This window comes from Ambystoma mexicanum, chromosome 10, assembly GCF_040938575.1.
Source record: "Ambystoma mexicanum isolate Mex_15411 chromosome 10, UKY_AmexF1_1, whole genome shotgun sequence".
In the NCBI taxonomy this organism is placed as follows: domain Eukaryota; kingdom Metazoa; phylum Chordata; class Amphibia; order Caudata; family Ambystomatidae; genus Ambystoma; species Ambystoma mexicanum.
The window spans coordinates 46,599,972-46,626,978 of record NC_090932.1 but is presented as its reverse complement, the minus strand read 5'-3'; the positions used below and the strand labels follow the sequence as shown (position 1 = coordinate 46,626,978).

General features: G+C 47.3%; 1 protein-coding gene across 4 annotated transcripts in view; it reads left to right on the top strand.

The window, feature by feature from the left end:
- Nucleotides 1-568: 568 nt before the first annotated feature.
- LPP (LIM domain containing preferred translocation partner in lipoma) overlaps nucleotides 569-27,007 on the top strand; it is a 1,982,563-nt gene continuing 1,956,124 nt past the window's right edge. For 3 of the 4 annotated variants that reach the window (XM_069617468.1, XM_069617472.1, XM_069617467.1), the window contains exon 1: nucleotides 570-679. The gene's annotated coding sequence lies outside the window, so the exon portion shown is untranslated. Of the gene's footprint in view, nucleotides 680-27,007 lie in introns of all 4 variants that reach the window. The other variant, XM_069617470.1, reaches the window with a different exon arrangement.

Sequence of the window (27,007 nt, the reverse complement as noted above, 5' to 3'; positions counted from 1 at the left end):
TGGTCAAACCAGGCTTTCCACATTACTGAATAGTGCACCCCTGAACATTATCCGATGATGACAAGCGCCTGTGCCATAACACCCGCATGACTCTCGCTGTCTCGGTCTCACTCTTATGCAGGAGGAGTGCTTTGTCGCAGCTCTTCCCACACAGCCACATGCCTTTGGAGGGGAGCACTAGGGTCTTAGTCTACACCTCAGACCTGAAGGCCGCGGTTTTTAGCTGGGACGGTTGCTTGAACTCCACCCAGTGTTCATCCCATGGAAACCAACATACACAAAGTCTGACGCAGCCTGCATAGTGTTGTCCAAGGTCAGCATTTTCCCACAAACCGTGGCCCCTCAGCTTTTCTTCAAGGAGAAACTCAAAGAGTCATTTCCAACTGTCACCTAACTGTCAGGGCGCGAGCTCCTCCCAAGCAGGCACCGCCCCTTTTCCCGAACACTCGCCCGCCTACTGGGAAGCGCCAGGAAGGTGGGGTCGGCGTCACGGAATTCCAGCGTGACGTGGAGGGAGGTGTTCGCGCGCGCGCGCCGGCGCTCGGGACGCCACGCTGGCCCCGCGGTGACGTCACCGAGCCCCGCCCCCCTCAGCCGCTCCAGGAACAGCTGCTGCCTCTCCGCCGCCGCCGCCCCGCCGGAGCTGCGCAGACACCGGCCGGCGGCCGCGCGCGCACAGGTACTGACGCCCCGCCGGCGGCGCCTGCCACGGAGCGGGCTGGGGCCTGGAAGGGGAGCAACCGGGCCCCGCACCCCCCTCCTCCCTCCGCGGTGCCCGGGACCTGGAGGGTGGGAAGGGCGGCAATGCACCAAGAGGGAGAGACCAAGAGCCCCGGGGTGGGGCCTGCAGTGCTCAGGGGTGGCTAGGTGACCCTACCATAGCCTGCTCTGAGCGGGAGAGTCCGTGTTTGCTTTCTTGCTATAGTCCCATTTTTTTGGAAAACTTTTTTGGGAACTTCATAAGTACGGCTCATTCCAATGAAAATCAATGGGCAAATAAAGTCACTTTACACCCTCTTGTTGCATGCCACTGCACACTGGGGGTGGAAGGCACTGGGCTTTTTTGATCAAACCTACGTACATAGAATGCCATTAATGCGCAGACAGTAGAGCATTCAGGTTTGTGTTAAATCAACCTGTAAAAAGCCACAGGACATGTATTGTGGAGTCCACACAATTAAACTACTCTGATAAAATATATTATCACTCAAACCTAGTGTGTGTCAACATTAAAGTTTTGTTAAGTTGACCAGATTTATCGCAACAATGAATTCAGCGGATGTGGAAAGTCGTGACCGGCTTAACTTGCACGTTCCTGTAGGTGTCCTCCAAAATGTTATGTCCCACCAAAATGCCAATTGGTATGGCATTGGAAGTCCTTCTCTTATAATATGTATGCGCTCATGGGCTTTGCAATGGGAATGCGCTGAGTTAAGCCGGTCATGCTTTCTCACATCTGCTTAATTTAAAGGGGTTTTGTTAAAATAAATCTGGTAAATGTAACTAACTTTAAAGATTTTATTTGCGTAGATTTCCAGGGTTTTGTAATATCATGTTTTAAAAAAATATATATATTTGATCCAGCATTCGCTGTGTCCACTGTATATTCCACTATACTTTTATTTATTGAACTTTTATAGTACTGTGCAAAGCCTGTGGGCATCTAGGCGCTGTTACGTACATTGACTGCGTCCTTTGTCTGTGGCCACTTTCAATTTCTTTAGAACCCACTAGCTGAGTGCAGCTTTTGGCCATGCTCAATCTATATTTTAAAACGGTACTGGCCCAGTAGCATTGGCATTTGGCTGTGGCCACTGCATATATTCCTCCTCTCTTTTGGGCCCAGCAGCCATGGCCTGCGGCACGGCTGTATATTCATTTTTCTCTTAGAAAGAACTTTTATTTAAATAAATCTTCAAGCTCTCAAAATTACATTCCAATTTTCTGCCAAATGCGTTGTATGTGTCAAAAGATATTAGCAATTCACTTTTCAGGTTTCCTATGGAACTTGCTACTCGACTATAGCGTGGAGACCGCACACTATAATAAACCCATATGCAGACACACTGCTTTTTCCGAACGCTCTGGTTGGAGTTTCTGCTTAGCTTAGTGTGATCTCACCTGTCGTACCCTCACTGTCTCTCTGTGATGCTGCTATGCGCTACATTATCCCTTTATTTGTAAAGAACAGAAAGTTGAGTTCATTATAAAGTCCTTTGTACTTTTTCTGGTGGTGGTATTACTCTGTGTCCCCACTGGAAGAATCTTTTCATTTTTTGTTCTTACTCTTTCTGGTGTCTTAAAATGCTCTCTAAGTGTCTCACAGGTCCCTCTTGGATCTTCTCTTGTGATGGGGTTTGCTGCCTTTCTTCTTGTGACTGACTCTTCTCTCCTCCTGTTCTTCTTCTTCCTCTGTCCTATTATCTTTTCCCCTTCTTGAGCTTTTCCCTTTGTTTTAGACTGTCGAGTGCAACTCTGTCCCTGCTCCATTTGATATTTGAATATAGCAGTCATGTACTTTCCACGCATGAATGGGCAGCACTGTATCAAGACATTGGGCCTCATTATGAGTCTGGCGGTAGCCGTGCCGGTAAAACCGGCAGGCTGCTGCCGGACTTGTGATTTACCACCGCCTGACTTCCCGGAAACACCAGGGCATTACAGCCCCGGCAGTCCGGTAAGTCAGGCAGCAGTAAGTGTGAGGTCCCATAGGACTCAACGGGAATGGGGACCATGAAAGCACCATTAATAATGGTACCAGTGCTTCCATGAAAGCATACGGGTGGGTGCTGTTCCTGCTTTGCCTACTTTGCCTGTCCAGAAACAACAGTGCCGGTAAGCTTACCGGCACCGTTGTTTCCGGACCGGCAAAGTTGTAATGCGGGCCATTGTCCATCTGTTCGTATGAGGATTGCAGATCTTTACCCAATCTCCTTGATTGTATTGTTTATTTATAAATCGCCTATACACAGGCAATTGTTTCAAAGCCCTCAAGGAGGATGGGAACAGGGGAAAATAAAGTCGCTCAAAGCCCTTGAAATTCTGAGGCGATAAGTCTTCACAGGCAGAGTAAGTGCATATAATGCATTTAAAGTTAAGACCCAGCAAACGGGTCTGACGGAGATTCTGCAGTTTTACCAGTGCAATTAGGGGATGAAGACGAGGGAGAACGGACAGGCGATCTACAGGTATGATGCTTTCAGATCACGTAAGTGTACAGACAGTCACAAGGAGGGGGAGGTCCAAGTGCATCTGGTCAGTGGAGACTGGGGTAAGTGCAGAGAGAGCCACTCTCTTGGGTTATTTCTTAAGTGCAATGAAGGTGGGTGGGGTGTAGGGCACTGAGGCAAGTGCGATAGAGGTCTGGTGGGGGTGCCTGGGGCCTGTGAGACTCTGAGGTACACCAGTCGGCAAGCTGTGAGGAAGAGAGCGAAAGAGCAGAGAGCTGGGTAAGCAGGGTCGAAGGAGAGAAAAGGAAGAGGAGACGAGGGAGGGTTTGAGGAGTTTCCAGAACTTAGAAGATCAGGCTCAAGACGGAGGGCAGCAGGGAGGCTATTCCAGAGAGTGGGACCTGCTGAGGATAAGGATCACCCTCCAAATCTCTGCTTGGAGAACCAGCTCACTTGCAGAAGGTTGGAGGTAGATGAGCGGAGGGCTCGTGAGCGACAGTATTTAGGTAGGTAGGTCCCAGGCCCCAGAAAGCCTTGTGGACAATGCAGAGGGTCTTGAACTTGATTCTTGCAGCCACTGAGATCCAGAGAAGGGATTTCAGCACCAGAGAGATGCGGTCCCTAGGTTAAGTCTCATGTTTCTGTTCTGGATGAGGGGGCAGGGTGGAAGCAGGGCAGTTGAGGAAGAGGCTGTTGCAGTAGTTCAGCCTAGAGAGAACCAGGGCTCTGGAGTCAGATGGCTGTTGGAGGGGGGGGAGTGAGAAAAGCTAGAGTACCTCTGAGGAGGTGTAGTTGATAGACTTTTTAGAGGTTTCCGAAATGTGAGAGAGTGGAGTCGAAGATGACCCCAAGGCTTTTAGCCTCGCAGGTGGGTGTGGGCGCAGGGCTAAGGGAGGACAGAGGGAAAGCGGGAGAAGGGGGTCCCAATGCGAACAATCTCAGTCTGTTTATTTATATGGCGCACCAAACCCGAAGGTAACAGGGCGCAGGCATTACATGTAGGCATTAGGCTTAGGTTACATAGATTACAGTTACAATGGTGCAGTTGCAGTGTTGGGGGTACATAAGGTTACAAGTAAATGTAAGGAGAGCAATATAAGATTACAAGTATATGGGAGTTACAATAATTACAGATACATAAGTTGCATGGTAGTCAAGGTAAGGAGAGCATCGGGGTGAAGGTACATAGAAGGCAACAGCAAGATAGTCATTCAGGTAATTAGTATAGATGCTAAGAAAAGGTGGTAAGCTAAGCGCATTGTTCTTAGGGTTGGGTCCTGGGGTGTGAGTCATTTGTTCGGAGCCATTTCTGTATGTTGCGTCTAAAGCTAGGGTAGGTTTGATCTGTGCTAAGTGTGAACGGGTGTGAGTTCCAGGTTTGCAGTGCCATGACTGGGAAACTTCTACCCCCTGATTTAGTTAATTTAAATCGTGGTACAATGAGGCAAGAAGAGTTGGCAGTCCTAGCTCTGGCTTTGAGGCAGAGGTTGTTTGCAGCACACCATGATTGAATAGCAGACACAGTCCGATATGAACATGGAGGAGGAGATGGCTGAGGGTAGCCTGAAAGATAGTTGCATGTCGTCTGCATAGCACTGAAAGTTAGAGGTGAAGTGGCAATCACACGTGCCAAGGTAGCCATATAGACGTTGAAGAACCTTAGGGATAGGTTAGATCCTTGGGGAATGCCACAGGTTGAGAGAGCGAGAGTCTATAGAAAGGCTCAAAGTTCCACCTGGGATGGGCGGTTGGAGAGAAAAGAGATTAACCACGTCAGAGCCTGACCTGTGATTCCCAGTGTGTCACATAGACATGCAATCAGGATGTTGTGGTTAACCATGTCAAAAGCAGAGGAGAGGTCAAGGAGAATGAGTACAGAGGGAATGTTAGTGTCAAGTCTGAGAGCAGGTCTTCACAGGTGTTCAGATCAGTTTCCATGCCTCTGGATGCTCTAAAGCTAGACTGATGGTCGTGGAAGCAACCAAAGATTACATGTGGAGGGTCAGCTGAGAGATGGCCAACTTCCTCAGGAGCTTGCCAAGGAAAGGAGTGATAGAGAGAGGGTGGTAGCTTGCCAGAAAGGATGGATTGGCAGAGGGTTTCTTGAGCAGAGGGTGCACAAGGGAGAGCTTAAGAGCAGTTGGGAAAATTCCAGTGGAAGAGGAGAGGTTGCAGAGATCTGCCAAGACTGGGACGAGGGAGTCAATAATGTTGTTAATGGTTTTGGAGAGGCAGGGGTCGACCTGTTTGGATGAAGCCTTCACAGACTGGACTTGTCTAGAGGCCTCATCGGGTGGGACTGGTGAGAGAGAAGAGAGAGGGTGGAGAAGGGGCCAAGGGAGACTCTGGTGTTGGGGTGTGTGTGTGGTGTGGAAGAGAGAGAGGGAGGAAAGGATGTCTTGGGTTTTTGTGATGAAATGTGCAGCCAGGCCTGAGCAAAGGTCCTGGGTGGGTGTGATAGAAGAAGAAAGTGCTGTAGGAGTGGCCAGTTCCTTACAGACTTGGAAAAGTTTGGCCGTGTTGCTTGATGTCGCGGAGATTGCATGCTTGAATATAGACCTTTCTTTTTGCCTTTGAAGGAGGCGGCGGCTAGGTGGTTGGCCTGACTAATTCCATTTCCACTCAGCTGCCCTAGATTTGCATTTAAGGGTAGGAAGATCGGAGCTGTACCAAGATTTGCACCTTTTGGAAGGCTTCATTTGGGCCTTCGTGACGGCAAGAGTGTTGGAGATAGAAAGATTGAGGTTAGCGAGGGCTGTGTGAGGGTGGGAGTCAGCTGGGAGGAGGAGAGTAGGCAGGGGCAAAGGCAGCCACTGTTACTTTTTTCATTTGTGACTTTGAAGCCGAGTGGCCGTGCAGAGTGTGCCCCTGCAAGAGGAGAGGAACGCTTCAGGTGAGTTGAGAGATGAGTGGTCAGTCCAAGAGCGAGAGATAGTGAGAGGGATGTCATTAGAGATGAGCATCCAAAGTGTGCCCTGTGGTGTGCGCCAGGGGGTAGGGTAGAGAGGAAGAGGGAGTCGCAAAGGTTGTGGAAAGGACCTGAGGATTTGCGATGGATGTTAAGATCACACATCAGGAGGAGTTGAGAGGACGAGAGTAGAGAGGAGGCCATGTCGGCCCGTTCTGAGAGGAAGAGAGTGAATTGTCCTGGTGGCCGATGGAAGGTGGCCACAATGAGAGAAGATTTAGGGGACAGTGAGAGTCTGCAAACTAAGCACTCGAAGGAGGAGTAGGCCTGAGTGGGGATGATGGACGCAGGTATCCATTCTGGGAAGATGAGCGCCACTCCCCGCCTGTCTTGAGGCCTGGGCGGTGAGAGGATTTTCTAGCCTTCAGGGAGGAGTGTGTCCAAGCTTGTGACTGAGCTTTCCTTGAACCATGTTTCCATGATGGCGAGCACATCAAGATCCATGAGTTTGAGGAGGTTGCAGATGTCAGATTAATGTTTGACGGCAGAGTGAGTGTGGAGAGTGGCAATGTGGGAGTAGCTTGCCATATTTGAAGATCTTTCTCACAGGGGACAGTGGTCCCACTCGAGGGTGGCAGGAGGCCCATAGGAATAGTGGGGGGGATGGTGAAAGAACCAAGACTGACAAGGGATCCGGTTCAGTTCGGCAAGGTGAGGATGCCCGTACAGGGGAGGAGGACATCGCAGTGGGCAAGGGGGCCAGTGCAAAGGAGGAGGAAGGCACAGAGGGCAAGGGAGCTTGGCTGGAGGGAGAGGTGATGTTAGAAAGGCGAGGGAGGAGTCTGTCAAAGAGGAAGTTGTGTTGGGGACCCTGAACCATGAGGGTTCCATTGAAATAGACATTAATGATGACTGGAAATGGGGAAGAGGTCAAGGAGAACCTCCCAGCGAGTGCCACCATTAATGGGAGAAGAGGGGACGGGAGAGAGAAAGACGACCAACCATGTAGCGAGTCCATAGGTCAGGTGCCTTAACAAAGAAGAGAATGTCATTGAGTGTCTCTCTGGCGGAAGCTGTGACATAGGTGTCTGCAATAGGAAGGTCTGGGTTGGAGGCCAGAATGTCCTTAAGTTTCTTACAGCCAGATTTAGTGATGGGAGACAGATGGGAGATGGTGAAGCAGTTGGGGAAGATGGGAGAGATGGATATCGCCATGGTTGGCTGCAGTGGAGGGGGATACTAACCAGTCTGAGGTACTTATGCACACAGAGGAAGGGGGTGGGGGGCACAAGTGAAGCGTGTAGACAGAGTTGCGCACACAGCTAATCAAGGCGCTGAGCAGCCACTAGGCAAAGCTAAATTAGAATTTGGCAGGTCAACGTGAAAAACACATGCAGCAACTGGGCACAGCTAAATTCGATTTTGGCAGGGCAAAGTGTGAAACGTATGCAGCAACTAGACACAGCTAAATTTGATTTTGGCAGGACAAGGTGAACACAATGCAGCAACTGGGCACAACTAAATTCGATGTTGGCAGTGCAAAGTGAGAACACAATGCAGCGAGTGGGAGGTGGGACAGTCACAGGTGTGGAGGTGGAGGGTCGCTGAAGTTAGTTGAGGGAACTAACCTTCAGAAAAATGTTAGAAGCTCCATTGATTTTAGGTGTCCTGAGCGTGCAGAGTTCTCATAAGCCTCCATGTGGAGGCGGGGGGGCATAGGAGAGGTCCCACAAACCCAGCCAGTTGAAAGGGGAACATAACAGGGCCTTTGGAGAGGGGGCCGGCTAAAGACTGCCGATCCTCAATAGGCCAATATGTGAAGCTTCCAGGACAATAGGCATGCAGGTAATGTGAGAGAGGAGGACTCAAAACCTCCTACTAAGGTGCACAGCAAACAGTGGCCATCTTGTTACCACGAGAACCAACAGGCAAAAGGGCAATTCAAGTAGTTAACCCCTTTGGCCGCATGCATGCTGCCCCAGCGTGATAGAGGACATAAGAATTCAGTGTGGAGGTCGGAGCGTTCGGAAGAGCGCCATAATAAAGAATATTTAGCTTTTTTGTATTTTCTGAATTTAGAGCGCTCTTCACGTTACCAGAAGCGGCCCTACCTTGATGGATGTCTTGTCTTTTAACTGCCTTCCTTGAATTATGTATTTTTCTTCTCAGTTGAGTTTATTTCACTCTTCCTTCTGCTTCCATTAGGATCTTATCTGCTGGACCTTCAGTTTTCTTTATCCATTGTTGGAATAATCCTATTTGGGCTACTCGTTTTCTCATGTAAAATGGTGATACGCCTGTGATGCTATTTTCAGTCAGTTATCAGCTGTGCTGCTACACTTTTCTTCACTTATTTCTTGACAATTGAAGCCCCCTCAGAAGGTGGCCTGGATAATACAGATTGACCATGCGATAAATGCAGGAAGTCTTGATTCTATTAAAGACACAGAGGCGAGCATTATGCTTTCTCTCCTTTTATTACCGCTCAACAGCATTCCAAAACTTACTCTTTAAACAGTTTTTTTTTGTTAAGAACATGTGCCCAATAGGCTTAAAAAAGAAAAATAAATCAAAACATGAACGCATAGAAACTCTCAGTCCCAGGAGTCTTAGAGGCTCTGTAGTCCCTAGCCTCCCTTCTGTCCGCCAATCACAATCCTTTCTCCATGATAAACCCCTGGGCTCCTAGGTCCTTTCCTCTTCTTTTTTCTTTCTCCCTCGCTGTTCTTGCCATATTAAACAGATCTAACTTCCAAACACTCTGATCTCTCTGCTACTCCTTGAAGTGTAGACTCTGATCTCTTCCTCAATCCCTGCTATTATTCTGCTCTTCTCCTAAAACAAAGAGAAGGTCATCAACATTAGGGTCGGGAAGGATCTCACAAGGAAATCAGTGTTAATAACACAGTACAATAGAATCTCCCCATTTCCCCTTCTTACAGGGTGGGATAATGCTTGCTTCTGTGTCTTTAATAGAATCAAGACTTCCTGCGCTTATCGCATGGGCAATCTGTATTCTATTACAAGACCGGAGGCGAGCATTATGCTTGTTCAAAGCTTTGCATCACTACTGCTGCAATAATAGTTACTGGCTTAAAGCAGAAGGTCCTGAATACAGAATCACTGGCCCAGTCTGCGGCTTTCATGATCTCCTGCAGCGGAACTCCTGCTGCAAAAGCACCGGAAGCCATAGCCCCTCTGACTGAATGAGCTCCAAACACTGATGTGTCTATTCCCGCTAATTCCATGACTTCCTTCACCCATCTCGCTATGGTCGCTGTGGCTACTGGTCTGAAAGAATTCCAACACGCAATAAGCAGCTGAGTCACTCCTACAGGTCTCACCCTGGCTGTAACCACCTCATATGTCTTTATGCATTGCGCTACTCATAGCTTGGCGTTACCTGGAAAATACGGGTGAGTAATTATCTTAGAATTGGATTTAGTACGCTGCGCCACGTTGAAAGCTATACCTTCCGGATAGAAAATCTTCCGGTCTATCTCTAGAGCTCTTACATCTGAAATAGGTCTGCACAAAGCCAAACATAGCAGCGTAGCTAATTTCCCGGACAATTGCTTCTCTGACAGAAATTTGTTACCTGGCCATTGCTCTAGCAAACGTAACACTTTCGTAACGTTCCATAGAACAGAGTACCTAGGCAGCAGAGGCCTGCTTAATTTAATGCCTTTGAGAAGTCTTATCACTGCTTGGTGCTCCCCTGCTGGCGCACCTTCCACCAGATTGTATCCCGCTGAAATGGCTGACCTATAAACCCCTATCGTTCTAAATGCTTTCCCATCCGAACTCAAAGACGCCAGGAAGTTTATGACGTGAGCTATAGGGGCTGAAACGGGAGAAATACCCCTCGCCGTACACCAAAGTTCCCAGGCCCGCCAAGCGGAATTATAGCTCCTGACCGTCGAGGGAGCCCATGATACTTCGATGAGCACTGCAGCTTCCTCTGAAATTCCCGGCAAGTGCCACCTTCGCCTGAAATTCTGCAGGCCAGTAGTGTCAGACTCCGATTCATGATCGGAGGGTGTGGCGCTCCTGCTGGATCCAAGAGGAGATCCTTGCAGGGAGATATCCTCTGAGGGAAATCCGTGGAAATTTCCATCCAAATCGGAAACCAAGCTTGAGAACTCCATTCCGGAGTTACTATGACTAACTCTGCCTTGTCCCTTCGCACCTTCGCTCTGTTCTGGCTATCATCGCGAACGGGGGGAAATGCATAGTGCACGTGTAGCCCCCACGGCTGTAGGAACGCATCCATACCCAATGCCTCTGGATCTAGTCTCCAACTGAAGTAGTTCTGCAGGTGAGCATTCAGTCTGGAGGCAAACAGATCTGTATGCATCGGTGCCCATCTGTGCTGCAACTTGCTGAAAACAGATTTGTGTAGTCTCCGGTCGCTGGAGTCTACAAGATAGCGAGGGTTCCAAATCAGCCACGGTATTCCTCGTCCCCGGAAGATATTCTGCCCTGACAGCTATATTCTTGCTCAGGCAGAAATGCCAGAAGTCCTTGGCTCTTTCCGCTAGCATCTTGGACTTTGTCCCCCCTAGTTTGTTGATATACCTCACTGCGGAAATATTGTCCATGCGAAGCAGGATGCAGCATTGTGCCCTGTCTCTGGAGAAGGCCTTCACTGTGAATGAACCTGCTAGTAGCTCTAAGCAGTTGATATGCAGCTCTAGTTCTTCTGGGGACCACTTTCCTCCAGTTTCTGTGCTTCCGCGTCTGATTCTATCACTAGCTCTGGCCTGTCTCCGAAGATGGCTCTGCCGTTCCATGCTTCCATATTGTTCAACCACCAACGAAGCTCTGTCTTGCTGTCCTCGTCCAGAGCGACCTGCTGATGATATTTTCACCCCTGCTGAAGGTATTTGATCTTGAGCCTCTGAAGAGCTCGATAATGTAGAGGCCCGGGGAAAATGGCTTGAATCGAGGCCGCCAGGAGACTCACTATCCTGGCTAGATTCCGAATGGAAATAAGCTGTTTCCCCAGAGCTGACCTCTGATCCCTCTTGATGGCTCTTATCTTGGATGAAGGAAGGGCTAGTGTAGCCTTTCTTGTGTATATGGTGAAACCTAGGCATTCTAGATTTCTGCATGGAACCAGCACAGACTTCTCTTAGCTGATCAAGAAACCTAAGCTGAAGATGCGTGTCGTCGACCTCTGAATCTGTCTCTGCAGTCTTTCTCTGCTCTCTGCCATAAGAAGGATGTCGTCCAGATATATGATCGGTCGCTATAGGCCTCATCACCTTAGTGAAGGCCCAAGGCTCTGACGCTAGCCTGAAAGGCAGCATCTTGAACTGCCATACTTCCTCTCTCCACCTGAACCGTAGAAATCGCCGGTACAACGGGGATACTGGGATCGTATGGTATGCGTCCTTTAGGTCTAGACGTGCTAGCCAATCGTCCTTCCTTAGGAGGTCTGCTAACAAGTGCATCCCCTCCATCTTGAAGTGCCTGTAAATCAGCCATCCGTTCAGCTCTCTCAGGTTGATAACCGGTCTCACCTTTCCCTTGCGGTGCACCAAGAACATGTTGCTCAGAAACCCCCCTGCCTGAGGTTGCGCCCTCTCTATCGCCTGCTTTCGCTCTAGCGCTTCTAACTCTGCACTTAAAAGAGCCGACTCCTCTGTTGAGGAATGCATGCGCTGCGGGGCAAGGGGCTGCTGCAGCTCCTCTAAAAAATCTAGCTGAAAACCCTGAGCCGTCTGAAGCACCCACGCGTCTGCTGATAATTCGCGCCAGTTGTGCCCACTTGGGGATAACTGGTGCTTCCCTCTCTCACCTGTGAGGCTATTCTGATGTTTGAAGAATCCTCTGCCTCGGCGACCTCTAAAACCTCTGCCTCTGCTCGGGAAGAACGTGTCCCGTTGGTGTGACTCCCAGTATTGGGCCCTGGGCCTTTGAGGTCTCCTGTTGTAGTTGAAACGTCTGGACGAGCGACCTCTGTTGCGGCCGGCCCCTGCAAAAACCTGAGTAGGGAATACCTTTCTGATAGAGGCCTGTGCTCTCCCTAGAGCCGTACAAGTCCCTACGAATTTGTTCATCTCCTTGACGAACGTGTCGCCAAAGAGAAGCCCTTGTGCCTCTTCTGCTTCATACGAGGCCAAGTCTCCCAACTTGTTGTCTATCTTCAATAGTGCGGACCGACGCCTCTTCGCTGAGATAGCTGTGTTCGCGTTTCCTAAGAGGCATACGGCTCGCTGAGCCCATCCAGCCAGCACGTAGGGGTCCACCGGCTCACCAGTGTCCTTAGCCCTCTCAGCGAGGTCCATTATTTTTGCTAACGGGCCTGTCAGATCCAATATCTTATCCTGACAGGACCGCCATGCACGATCCATTCCTTTCCTCATGTCCTTACCGGCCTTCTTAATGAAGGTGAACATCTTGGGGTCAAGCTCTGGGGTCTCAGCCACCTTCCCCGAGAGCTCTGGCCTAGGACACTCAGATCTTAACCTAAATCTGACCTCCTTCTCCAGAGGTTTCCTCATTTTTTGGGACATGTATAGCGCCACCTTAGGGAATGGCGTCCAGTCTGTGTATCGCGGATGCCTAATATCAGGCTCAAACATATCCGACATGTCCTCGGGGACATTCTCCACCAAGCTGGCACTTCTCTCTGTCTGTCTCTCCTTTCCTTCCTCCTTAAGGCTCCCTGACAGACTTCTCACCTCTTCCTCTTGCTCCTCATATTCATCAGAGGAAGACGGTATAACCCCTATGTTTATCGCCCCTGGGGTAGGGGGTACGAGGCTGGGCACTGCTGCTCTGGCAAGGAATGCAACCCTTAGCCTGTTAAAGGCGTCAGCTGCCTCAAGGGGCTTCTCTCTTTTCCCCATATCTGAGCCCGGGGGGGTAGAAGAGTTTCTCTTCCGTGCTGCCGTACTCCCCCCTATGTTCTTTCTGCAGAGGCTTGTTGGTGGAGCTACCCTCCTCTGGGTCCTCATATCTGCCAGCTCTTGTGCCCAATATATCTTCAAGGACTTGAAGCCTGTCCTGTAAAGGCTGGACCCCATGAGCCACTGCTCTCGCCAGGGAATCCCCCAAAACCTTTTTAAAACTTTGAGAGAGGTCGAGCTCTTCCTCTTGCATCTCCTGATCCGAGTACTCTTTCCCCCCGCCCCCCAGCACTCCTCTCCTTTGTCACAGGCCATGCCTGCCTGGAGATATTGTACCTGTTGCTGGGAAGCTGCTCAATGAAATTGATCAAAGGCAGCACATGAGCGTGTAGTCCGCTATGACAGATTACAGTTTGTTTTATTATTATTATTATTTTTTTAAGCCTCCTAATGTGCTCGGTAATCAAGATCGGGTCTCTGTGTCTCGGCTGTCATACGCGTAACGTTCGAGAAATTAACGTTGCGCGGGGAACACTCAATCGCGCATGTGCGTGACGTGCCGGTGATCCCTCCTCTCCGAACGGCTCCAAGAGAATATGCGCCCTTCGCGCTCTTTTCTATTCACTGAGGGAATGGGATCCCCGAAGCGAGGAGTAAGATCACTCGCGGGACATCCAGTCCCTCAATGCGCCTACCTGAAACTAATCCCGCTCGGGTACCTGCGCCGACGCGAGTCGTGCACTATTACAAACGGGGCGCACTTCAGCAAATACGCTGCGCTCGCAAGGCAACAAAATCCCACGCGCTACACACTGATAATATAAAACAAAACCACGCTAGCACAACGACAAAAGTCATCTGCCACGGCTCATTCAAGTAAATGAGAGATGTACTTAACTGTCGAGCAAAAACAGAAGAGGAAAGGATATAGGAGCTCAGGGGTTTATACTGGAGAAAGGATTGTGATTGGTAGACAGAAGGGAGACTAGGGACTACAGAGCCTCCAAGACCCCTGGGACTGAGAGTTTCTATGCCTTCATGTTTTGGTTTATTTTGTTTTTTTTAAGCCGATTGGGCACATGTTCTTTAAAAAAAAAAAAAATGTTTCAAGAGTACGTTTTGAATTGCTGTTGAGCGGTAATAAAAGGAGAGAAAGCATAATGCTCGCCTCCGGTCTTGTAATAGAATTACTTTCACATATCTATTCACCTTTTACATTTGTACATTGCCTTGAAGGTGATACAATGTGGATTGCTTGTGATGAATGCAATTTCTTTTTTAGGTATTGTCTCATCTCTTTTGAGACAATCTGGTATCTGTTGCCTTTGAATGTACGCTTCCTTCTCTCATGAATACTTTGAAACACATTATTTCTGACTTGCTTGTAATTTCTGGGGGAAAATGTACTTCAGACCATTTTGCCGCCTAACCCTCTATAACAGCAGCATATTAGTGTCTGATGGGAGGTGCTCCACTGTCAGGGGCCGAAATTGCTCAGAGCTATTTAGATCCTGCTTCTGTCCTAGAAGACCCTCGTTAACTTGAATCCAACAGCTACCAGGAGCTAGTTTTGGCTCCCCAGCCTAAAATACACATGTGATATTAACTTTGAGTAGTTGAGAATATTATAGAAGAATTGGTCCACACCTACTAAACATTTAAACAAAATAGATCATACTTAATGGGTAAAAGGTTAGTGTTCCTCTTATGTGGAAGCTAAAGGTGTGGTGCACTGGATACTCTCTTCTGGTTCCTCAGCTGTAGCTTCTGCCTACTGAGCAATGCCCGATACCCTGGACATGTTTTTAGCTCCTGCTCATTGAATCTTAATTTTGAACCCTGCATTGGTCCTATGAAATCTATTCCCAGTTGGTCCCACACTTCCTTTGGTCATTCTACATTCCCTAATGATGCCATTCTGGTTGTCTCCCTCTTTGCATGCTATGCAGTTCATTGGTGTCCTTTCTGTCTGTCAGTTTGGGGTCACTGTGACTGTTCTCCAAACATCCTTTTTTGTGAGTGTAATTTCAGTGTGCCCTTCATGGCCTAACCATATTATTCTGCGCCTGAGGTTAGACTGGGCTACCCACATATTAATGCACTCCATACCAGAGACCAGTCTCTTAGCATGGAACCGGGATTTAAATATGTGTTGCTCTTGCTTCCAAGGCGTTGCCCCTGAGCGATCCTCCCGGCCTCTCACTTTCCCTCATTCACACATTTTCCTCATTTATTCACAAATTCCTTCTCATGAGAATTCCCCCTCATGTTCGTGTAATTCTGAATGTTTTCCAGTGGATTTGCAATTCGGGTGCAAGCGTTCTCTCTCCTGGCCAGCCTTTTCTTGTGTATGCCATTGTTTACCCTATATTCTCATTTTGTCTTGGTTAGCTACACCATTCTTCTAACGTTATTGTTTGGTTCCCTTGTTCTATCTTCTCAGTCACTGATGCTACAGTGCGCTGTTCCTTGATATAAGTTTCTTCTTTGTTCTTGGTTTGGTGTAGTCTTTGATAGGCAATTAGCTTGTTGATTGTTCCCATCTGGGGATAAGTGTAATTGTCAAATTATACTCCTGCATTTTCTTACGTTTAATCTTGCCAACCTTCCCTGTATTTCTGGGCCCCCGTACGTTTATTTAAGGCTGTGATCCAACCGTAACTTGAATCTTCTTAAATACGTACCGAGTGGCTTACTGGCCATGTGCCTGGCAACATTCCCTTTTCTATCACTACAGATTAGTGCTGTTCTGTGATTGGTTGTGTGTTGCATCAGTGCAGCTTCTAGTCCAGCTTCTATTCCACAGTTGCTTGTTTGCATCAACTGCTATTATTGTCTCATTGTGTGAAATGGTTTAAGGCTGAGGGGTTCTATTGTCTGTCTTTATCTCTTTAAATGCTGCCTTGCACTGATCTGTCCATCATATTTTCACCTTTACTCAACAGTTCCTCATCTTTTGTATTATTTTAAGAGACTCTCTCAAACTTTGCATAGCACTTGGCCATACCCATGAAGGTCTTCAGCTCTTCGTCTTGTGGTTCCGGAACTTGTGCCGTCGCTTGCAACAGGCTCTCTTTGGATTCCATCCCGGCTACCGCTATGTGTATACCATGAAGTTCAATTTGTCTTTTTAAATTTCACACTTTTCTTTCTTCAATCTTCTGAGCACTTTTCCAAAGCTACATCACGTTCCTCTTCCGTGGTACCATGGATAAATATGTTGCCTTGTAAGTATGTGACGACGTCTGTGGCTTCGAGTGTTTCTGGCATGATCCTTTGGAATGCGGGTGCTGCGGAAAGCCACCCTATTGGCATGTGTGTGTATTGGTATGTGCAATAAGATGTCACCAATGCCATCCCACCTAGGGCCTTCTTGCAGCTATTTCGGCCCACCCTGCCCAATTCGAAACTGCCTGCTGTTGTTGCCACCTGCTAAATATTGCATCAGCCTTTTTTGATCCAGACCACCCTGTCAAATTCAAAACTGCCAGAATCGTGCCCACTGCTATTCCTAGGCCACACTGCTCTAATTTGAATTTGCCTACTTGTTTTTTAGGCCACACTGCTCTAAATTGAATCTGCCTACTGCTACTCCAGCCCACCCTGCATACAATGTTGCCCATAACCACCAGTAAGCTCCCCGTCTCTCCTACCACGCTGCCCACCCTCCTTGTCACACTGTCTGCTCTCTCACTTTACACCACACTCCCCCCTCCTCCCGCCCCCCTCAATACCAACACCGCTAAGCCCTTCCACTAATCCCATTCAACCCATTGCCATGGATACTTCACTACTAACACACCCATCACTAAAAGACACATCCCCTGCACCAGCATGCATCACAACAATGTGTAGACTAGATAGATAGACCCAGAGCTCGTTGTGAGGGAGAATTCTCTGCTATGGCTAATTTCCCTTACCTATAGAGTCCCCCAGCAGCTTTGCTGGATTTGAGAGGTTTATTTTTTTATTCTGCTAAGAGTGAGACCCTTTTCCCCACTCTTAGACAGAATGCTAGAGTGTGTTTTAGGCATCTTGTGTGCTATGGTCTATGAGGTTTTTCTCACCCTCGTAGGGTTCCTCTTTTTACGTGTGGTACACAGCACCCGCCATGCCGTACCCCAGGGTGTCGTAGCGACCCCCAAACATAGACTCCATACCCTGGGACTGACTACTGTCTCCCAAGGCATGTAAAGTCCCCATTGACTTTACTAGTCAATCCATATGAACAAAATCAGAACAACCTTTCTTAATATGGAAGTACTGGAAAGGGTTAATAGTTTTTCCATAGTGTTCATTTTCGAGGGGGTCCCGTAAAGTTTCTGGCTGGTAGCAGTGTTTTGTATCTACCATAAATATTCGACCGCAAATATTTTCCTATGGGATTTTCCCATTGTTCGAGGTTACTACCACTTTTACTGACAGCCTCTAACATACCGCCGGTTTATTTTTATATTAACTTTACTCCGGTAGGTTTTTATTGCCAGAACTTTGATTTAATTTCTTTCTTGTGTCTTTCTCTATAGTCCTAACCCAGGTTGGGGATCCTTTGTTCGTCCTTTTAGCGGGCTTCTGCACAGACGCCCTCCTCTCAGTGCTACTGAGTTTGGGGTAGACGGGATGTGTGGGAGGGGGAATAGGCACCCTGGACAGGGTTGCCTATGCAACCCAAGTTGCATTCTGCCCTGATAGACTGGGGGAGTTCTCCCGCCGGGAGAGCCACCCCACTGTGTGAGTGACAGCTAGGCTGTATGAATGGGGGTCATGCTGCATAAAAGCAGGGTCCTGAGCACTGGAGGACAAGACGTTGCCACTGGAACTAAGAAGCCTAAGAGGAGAGAAGCCAAAGACATCTGCAACCACTGAATCACCGGTGAAGCCCTGCTGCAGCGTATCACCACTTTTCTCCATACGACGAGAGAAGGTCTTCATCTACAAGAGCCTTCTTCCCTTGAGCTGGTGGGGCCAACCAGTTTGCCAATCGCCTTAAAGCACCTGCCTTGGTCGAATCGCCAGTGCCCTGCACTCGGAGACCGGATAGCCAGGCACCCGTCCACCACAACCGCGATTTTAAAGGAGCGTACCTTTTTACTCCGTTTCGGCATCACCTCGGCTGGATTCTTCTCTGGGCAGTGCAGTATCTCGACACTTCCTCCACGACAAGAGCCTCTCTTCCTCTGCTGGACAACGCGAACTGCAGGAACTGCCAGGAACCACTGCCACTGCAGGAGCCGCTTCCACTTTTTCAGGTACATTGTTCCGCGAGGCCTCCTGTTCCGCGGGGTACTGCTAAAGGTGTTTGAAATCCTTTACCTACCTCCCGGGTTGGCCGCCCCTATTGACTAACCTTATCTTTTACCTGCTGCACCCTCCTTTTTGAATCGTTAAACCAAAGACTTGACCGCAGCTACTAGAACAATTAGATCCTATCGCTAACTCTGGCACAGGCCTATTGACTTTGGCTAAATCTGTTACAACTGCCTTCACTAGATTGCTTTTTACCCTCAACTGTGTTGGTGCACCAAGAACTCTTATAACCGCCCTTGCTTCCCTCTTAAGTATTGTTGAAGTGCCATTTTGCTCGGTTTTCACCTATGTATGACTATTGCTAAAGTGTTACCTTGCCTAACCTGTTCACAATCCACTTGGGAAGTGTTGCTATTGTGTTTAAGAGGTTAACTCTGTATAACTTGTCCTTTACCTCCCTTCTGAGAAATTACTAGAGTGCCATTTTTGCTTGGTTGACCCTGTGCCATTTTGCTCAGTTTTCACTCTGGCTCAAACTTGTCTATAATTTAAATGGGGAGTTGTGTATATTTTTCGTGACTATTTTAACTTGCTTTAATAATTGTGATTGATGTGTTGAACTAGAAGTGTGTAAAATAAATATATATTCTTTTTAATACAAAGCTTTGGCCAGTGTTTCCTTGTGCCATAGTATTGTAGTCCTATTGTGTAAACCCTGAATACTGCTCATCTCCCTCTTGAGAGAAGTCTAACTGCTTAGTCACAGCTACCAACTAAATTTTTGTGGTACAGACTGATACCAAAGGGGATTTATTGCATATACCTGTAGTCTTAATCTTCTGTAGTGCTCCCTAAGGGAACTGCACAGGATTCTGCCTAACACTCGCACACTGATTGCAGAATTCAGCACTCAACCCACTCCACAGCACTCAGAGCGGGAGCCTAGTCTGTAGTTTCTATCTACAAACGCACCCCTCGCCTTGAACACATGCAAACAGTCACCCACCAACCACACCAGGCCCCACACTGTAACACACAACACACCTGATTCCACCCCTACCTACACCGCCACTAGAAATCCACACACACATCACATCAAATGTGCTCTTCTCAATGTACGCTCCCTCCTAGCGCATGCATCTGAGATTCACGACCTTATTACCGACAACAGCTTTGACCTATTAGCCATCACAGAAACATGGCTGCATGAAGCCTCCGGCCCCGCGGTTGCACTTGCACTACCACCAGGCTTCACCACCCTCAGACAAGATAGACTAGCACGTGTGGGAGGCGGAGTAGCCATCATCTACAAAGAGAGCCTCCACCGGCCTCCCCCTTGACACTCGCGAACACCTCACCCACATACTCAGTAACATCATCAAAAGCTCCACCAAGACCCTCCTCCTAGGAGACCTCAACCTGGGATTCAATGATGCAAAAGACAAACCTGTTCCTTTCACTAAGGAACGTAATGAATTAGGTTTCACCCAGAAAGTAGCAAGTCCCACACACTCCAAAGGCTGCAACCTAGATTGAGTCACGGACCATAACTGCCTCTCTACTATCACCTCTAACTCCTCCTTGCCTTGGACCGATAACTGTATCGAATTCATTATACCCATCGCCAAAAGCCACAAAACTGTCACCCCTGCTACCGCAGCGCAAGTGAGAAGCTCTAAGAAGCTAAAAGAGGACAACCTGCGCCCTTACCATAATATCCCTGAACTAGCACCCCCCCCTTCGCCAACGATCCTAACACTCTAGCAGACTTATACAAGGATATTATCACTAAAGCCATTAACGAAATAGCACCACTCAAATGCAAAAAAAGAAAAGAAATCACTACACACCAACTTCTGGTTCACTGAAGAACTTCAGTCACTAGGCTCTTGCAAAAGAGTAGCAGTAAAAAGTTGGCAAACCAATCCTTGTGACAGTGCCAAAAACGAGTTCAACGTAATCTCCCACCAATACAAAGCAGCCATCACCGCAGCCAAAGCTAACGCATTCAACACACGCATCTCCAATGCTAAATCGCACTCCAAGGAAGTTTTCTCCATTTTCAATGAGCTCATCTCCCCACCCAATACACCTGATGAAATAGTCAAAGAGGAAGCATGGTGTGCCAGTATCCAATCTGCCATGCTACACAAAATTGACCTTCTCCAGAAGAAAATCAAGGACCATTGCAAAGCCCTACCACCGCAGACATGGACTAAAACGACCAATCCTACTCCCGCCCCAACCAATTCTACCATACCTGACTTCTCGTTCAGGGATGTCACTGAACTAGAAGTTATTAACCTACTCAAAAATCTTAAACCCTCTCCCTGTAAAGGCGACACTTGCCCACCTAAGCTCATCAAGGACTGCGCAGACAGTTTCGCACCACTCTTCACGGCCTTCATCAATGCGTTCTTCAAGTCGGGCATTATCCCGGCCAGCCTCAAAGAGGCCTGGGTCCGCCCACTCCGAAAAAAAAAAAAAAACTCTCGACCCTCTACAACCAAACAACTACAGACCGATGACCACTGTGCCCTTCCTCCTGAAATTACGGGACAAATCCGCTCATAGCCAAACCCAACACTTTTTGGAAACCCACTCCATCCTAGGGACCAGGCAATCGGGCTTCCGGAAAGGACACGGCACCGAAACGGCTTTGGTGGGCCTAAAGAATCGGATTACCCAAATCCAAATCATGGAAAAAGGCAAGCCAGTCCTGCTGCTTCTCTTGGATCTTTCAGCCGCTTTTGATTTGGTTGATCTTAAAACTCACTTCTCACCTCACACATTCAGCTAACTTCTCTAAAGAAGCAGCTCTCTGGGTCACCATGGAAATGTTCTCAGATACAGCAAACGTTACACCCACCACAATCCACTGTGCAGTCCCGCAGGGATCATGCACTGCTCCCACATTATACAACTTGTTCACAAAGCCTCTATTCGACAAGCTTGACTCACTTGGTATTGCGTATACGAATTACGCCGACGATACACAAATACTTCTGCCCCTCTCAGGATCATACCACGAAGACGCCAAGGCACTCCATACGATCTATTCCACCATTCAGGCTTGGATGGCAGTAGATGGCCTCTGCCTCAATAGGGATAAGATGGAAATCATGATACTAGGTCATAAGAACATCCTAGGCAAACTTGAGGAACTATACGCCAATTTCACCATTGACAACTCCATAATTCTCGTTTCCAACGCCGTCAAGACCGTGGGTGTATACTTGGACTCTTCACTATCCAGGAACACCACAAGTTAGCGCCATCACGTCCTCATCTGCGCATACTACCAAACTAATAAACGGCATAAAACCATACCTATCAAAACCTAATTGCCTATCAATAGCTAGAGCAACCACTGGAGCCAAATTAGACTATTGCAACGCACTACTGGCAGGCACAGCCGCAAAAAATATAAACAGACTACAAGTCACGCAAAACAATGCCCTCCGGGCTGCCCTAAGCATCTCTAGAAGGGAGCATATCCCTCAGGCCAGACAATCTGTTCAATGGCTTCCAATCAAAGAGAGTATCACACTCAAAATCCTCACCCTCATACATAGATGCCTCTCTGCTCCTTCATACCTAATCCTCCTCCACACGTCACACCAGGACGCAATACACTAACCTACACCACATCCCACGCATCAAGAGAGCCAAAGCCGGCAGCTTAAGCTTCCCATATATTGCTGCCAAGTCCTGGAACACACTACCCACAGACATTAGAGCAGAAAACTTGCTCCCTGCATTTCGTAGGAAACTTAAGATCTCACTCTGTGTGCAATAAAATGTAACTATCCCAGACCTCTGTAAATATATTTCTCTGTAAATTTGTACAAATGTCTTTTCTGCCCGTAAACCTATGGATGATTATGTATATGTAACTAAGATTTGTCTGACGCAAGCGCCACGATGCCCTAGGGCTGATGTGCGCTCTACAAATCCGAATAAATAAACTCTTTTAACGTGATGTTACACACAGGTTCAGGTTATGTCGAGTTTCAAAAATACTGCAGCTCCTTGTAGTGCTTGCATCATCAGTTATATCCGGTAAAGGAAAATTGTCGCTCACTACTTCGTGATTCAGTGCTATAATGTCTATGGACATGCTTAGTTTTTCAGACCTGTTCCTCCGTGTTATAACAATGGGGCTTAGCCATTCTTTTTCCTCTAGCGTTTCTATTGTATTCTCTAAGTTTATTTACCAGCACATGTAGTTCTTCTCTTGCTGGGGACCGGTAGTGGCCTCACCCTTTGTTTGACTGGTGTGTCGCCTTCTCGTATTTCAATTCTGTGCATGTACTATTTGAATGTCCCTTTTGTACTCTCAAATACATAAGCATACTTTTCATGCAATTCTTTCCTGTACTCTATACAGCCATGGTTGTTCAGCAGTGGTCGGCTTAGCAGTGCGTTGCCTAAACTCTTCCTTTAGTTATTGTCTTTTAATTGTGTTTCTGTCTTGAAGTATCCTATTATTTTGATTCCTTTGCCTGATAAGCTCCTAGATGTGAATTCAATTGTTGCACCTCTTTTTTTAATGCTATTTCACTGATATAATCGTGCAGGGTGCGCCTGGATTGCCTGCAGTTACGCAGAACAGTCCCTAATTGTCTGCCTTCTGTCTATACTCCCACCTGGACCTGTTTCGTTCATAATGATGCTGGGAGCGCATGGCAGTCCTTGGGTGCCTGCAGTTGCAGCAGGGCAAACGGGTGGAGAAAACCCAGGTGGTAGGCAGAGGTATCGACAACCTTCCTTTCTAACCTGTTTGTGTTTTTTTCTTCTTTTTCCTGACATCACTGACTTTCTGTGTCTCCGACTGCAAACGCCTATAATTTGACAAGCTCTGAGCGTTTACAAACCTTACCATCAATGGAGGGGGGCCATTCAGGGAAAATGAAACCTGGAAAGTCAGTTATTGTTGATTTGAATTCACCTCCAATCTGGGAAACATCTAAAGGGGACGGCGGTAAAGGGAAAATTACATCCTCTTATTCCAAAATGGGAGATCAGACATGCCTACGAAATGATCCCATTGCCAGCCTGGCCAGTCCGCTTAATTTCTCTTCAACTTCGATAACTTTTAGATTTGTTACAGCCTCCAGAGAGAATTGATTTCGCTAGTTGCGGCTCCTCCTGAGGTCAATGCAATTTCAACAATAGGCTGCAATTTGTCTTTAACACTGACTTGGAGGCCGTTGCGGCATATAGTATTAGTAGTAAAGAAACCTTATCAAATGACAACACCTTGGGATCCCTTCAACCAATAACACTGGATTGATCTTGTTGCTGAATGGGGGTGAGACCATATGTATCTCTCTCCAAAAGCAGCAAAGTGGGATACACGACGCAGTAAAGCGAAGTGAAGAACGTCCTCACTCTTTGACCTATAATAATCGTGTCCTTGAGGCATCAAACGTCGCCCATGCTCCAATGTCCAATGGCTAAATGCATCACTGCCAGATTTGCCAACCGACTGCCCCACTGTGGAACACCAGCAGGAAGAGCAGCCGGGGGCAGCTTTGCAGGTACTACCTGATGTTGGCCCCACAGAGAGAGCTTTGTTTTCTCAATAGGGCTGAAGGTTCCAAAAATACTGAAAATGCTGACAAGAAAAGACAAACGCGCACAGAATAATAAAGTGCTCTCAAAAGCACAGAGGAAAATAAGCAGTACCTGGCTGTTTCATCTGATTTGCTTGAAATACGTCAGATCATTAATGAATAGCCTGCCTAAGCATAAGAGAAAGAGCCACCCTAATTGGAAACCCCAGACAGGATGCGTGAATGCTTATATAACTAAACCGCAATAAATCCTGCCATTGAAATGACATCTGATGTGTCTATGGTCAGTATGGAAGCCTGCGCTTAATCTATGGAAAACCCTCTTAAGGTCACCCCCAATCCCATCTCAAACTGGTGTTCACTGAAACCTCACTGTGTGGCCTTGTGACGCAAAATGGCCACACTTCTGCGCGGCTACAGAAGGCTAGACCATGTTCTGATGGTCAATGACCTAATCGCAACTAAGGAGACCCCCCATTTTTTAACCCTTCTTTCTTAATCTGTTCTGTACTACTCCTCAAAGCTGAGTGATACATTTTAAAGACTTGGATATGCTGGTACTGCTGGATTTCATAAATGTTTATAATTGGTCCCAAATTTATCTGTTCAAAAAACTAAGCTAATCCTGTCATTTTCTCGCAATTTATTAAAACTGAAGTTTGAGGTTGTCTATGCGCCAGTTGACTGTGAAATATTCCTAGATCACGAGAAAGGATGGTAGATCTGGAACAATCTTGCAAGCAAATGTGTTATGGTTCTCTCTCTGGTGATTGGTCATGGTTGCCCCCAGCTCTTTTCTCTTCCCCCTAAATGAAGTATTGCTAATTTGGGCACCTTGATATCTGTGAACACATGGGATACTCCAGACCATGGCCACCTGGTCAATCGTGAGTCTAGCTATGACAAATTCTTGAGCGCTTTTGTTCAAATGCAGGATGTACTAGTTGCTGTCACCCATAAATACCTAGTACTTGGCATATAGGATCTGAAACGGACCATATTATGTGTGACCTTATCAGGATTATAAATGCCTGGAACGAAGTACACAACGATGAGAACATAATTTGTGGAGATCTTAATGCTTATTTTGGATCCGTAGTTCAAATACAGAAGGATGTTATACTTGCTTGAAGTATAATGCCAGGAAAATCTCAAATACAAAAAGGGGAAGAAGTGGCTTAGTTTTACCACTGGTCATCGTCTGAGATGCCTTAATTGTATATCGTCTGTGAATGCTGTTGCTAGGCCCACTTGGTTGAATGGTAAGCAAATCAGCATTATAAATTATATATTTATATGCAAAATGTTTTCAGAAAACATTAGATTGGTGAAATCCATTCCCCAGATGCATAGTGGTCACGCATTATTAGCTGCACATCTTCACGACGCTTCAGGCCCCTCGTTAAATGGTGGGTAGCCTTTCCATAAGCTTGCAAGGTAATCGTATCATTTGGAATGCCAAGAACATAAAGGTTAAATCAATACTTATAGAGTAATTGAGATGTCATTTCCTCTATGGCGTCCAGAGGTAACACTTGATAATATGTCTGCAAGTGCACATTATTTTGGACGTCCTTTTAATAATTGTGCCGATGCTAGCTTATGTAATTTTCATGGTTTCGATGATGTACAAATTGCAGCGAGAAAGAAAGCACTGAATCGAAATATACATGCGTTCATCTTTATGAAAAGGATTCTATGGAATGCACAGTAGGACCAGAAATAAAATTGGCTACGGTATTACAGATCTACATCTGGTACAGTCCAGTGTAGAGTACTATACACTGTCCTTCGTAGCCAAGATAATAAAAAGTTCTTGTACCTTGTAAGAAAAGTGCACACGCCTGAAATGAATCCAATGTCTCTCACAAAATGGAAACAGCCCATTCAGTTCCTTTTCTTCTCCAGGTCACGTGTTAACACTTGCAAACATTTCAAACACAAGCAATTCCTGCTGTAAGGGTGTAGAAGTAGGAGACTGACGCACAGGTGGTATATTTCTGGTTGTGGACCGATTGTATAAAAATAAGAGAAATCCCTAGCTGGCCCTGTTACTAAGAGGGGTTTCCCTGCCTCAACTAAATACTAAGGACTTTGTCAGGATGTCCGTCAAAAACAAATAGTCCACAGTCGTGTGTCAAAAACTATTTCCTTCGCTTACACTCTAAATTATACTAAGTAAAGGGGTGATCATCTTGGTCCAGAAGAATGGCTCCCTTCTTCTGAACGATAAGAGGTCACTTTTGGCACATGTGAAAAGGAAAAGTTCTTCAAAAAGGTAAAAACCAAAAGTCTTAAAATTATTCTTGCCTTGGTACTCCACCATTGCACATGGAAAAAGAAAGTCTTGTATCTCCACAGTATTGCCCCCTGCACCCACCAACCTTCCTCCGGGTTTCTCAATACTTTTCACAGTGTCAGGAAGGACAGCTTCCTTCTCCTGGCCTTTACTGTGCAGTTCACAATGTTATGGGGGTTGGAGGGGAATGACTCCCTTCCCTGGTCTTTCTTGGGCTTCTCACAATGCCAAGGAATCGACTCCCTTCCCCTGGCTTCTTTCACTAACCCTAGGATGGGGCAATTCCCTTTCCCTGGCTTTTGTCCACTCTTCACAAGGCCAAGATAATGAATACTTCTGTTGGCTTCTTGCACACTGTCCGTCAACACCAGGGGGAAAGACTCCCTTCCCATGGCTTTTCTAGACCTTTTCACAATGCTAAGAGAATGACTGTGTTTCATTAATGAAAAACAAGTCTCTTGTATTCACAAATGCCCAGTGTGGAGGTGGGGATTCCGGGGGTGGCTGCTTCCTCTGACCTTTCTCAGCTTTCTTGGAAGTCAACATGGTTTACTCCCCCTGCCAGGTACTGTGACTAGGAAGAACAATGAGAATGCTTCGAATTGGTGTGGGTCCCAGACATGCACCTTCTGCTTTATACTTCTGTCTGATAGACTTAGTTTGTTCTCCTGCCAAGTAGTACTGTGCTTTTCCCAATAGGCAAAAGTTCTGTCTATCAGTGTCACAGACCCTGTATTGCTGGCTTCTTTGTATTCTCAAGTTTCTCAGCCACTTTGTGGCCCAGGTGCCTCCCCTGCCACCTGCGTACCTTTCCTCTTGGTCTGCGCAGGTCCTGGCTGTTGCCTGGTCGCCTGCGATCTGCCGTGGCGCTTTCCTGTCCCTCTGCATCTCCCTTTGATCTGCGGTGACCCTGCAGGGGAAACGTTCTCTGGCTGGCGTAGCTCCTG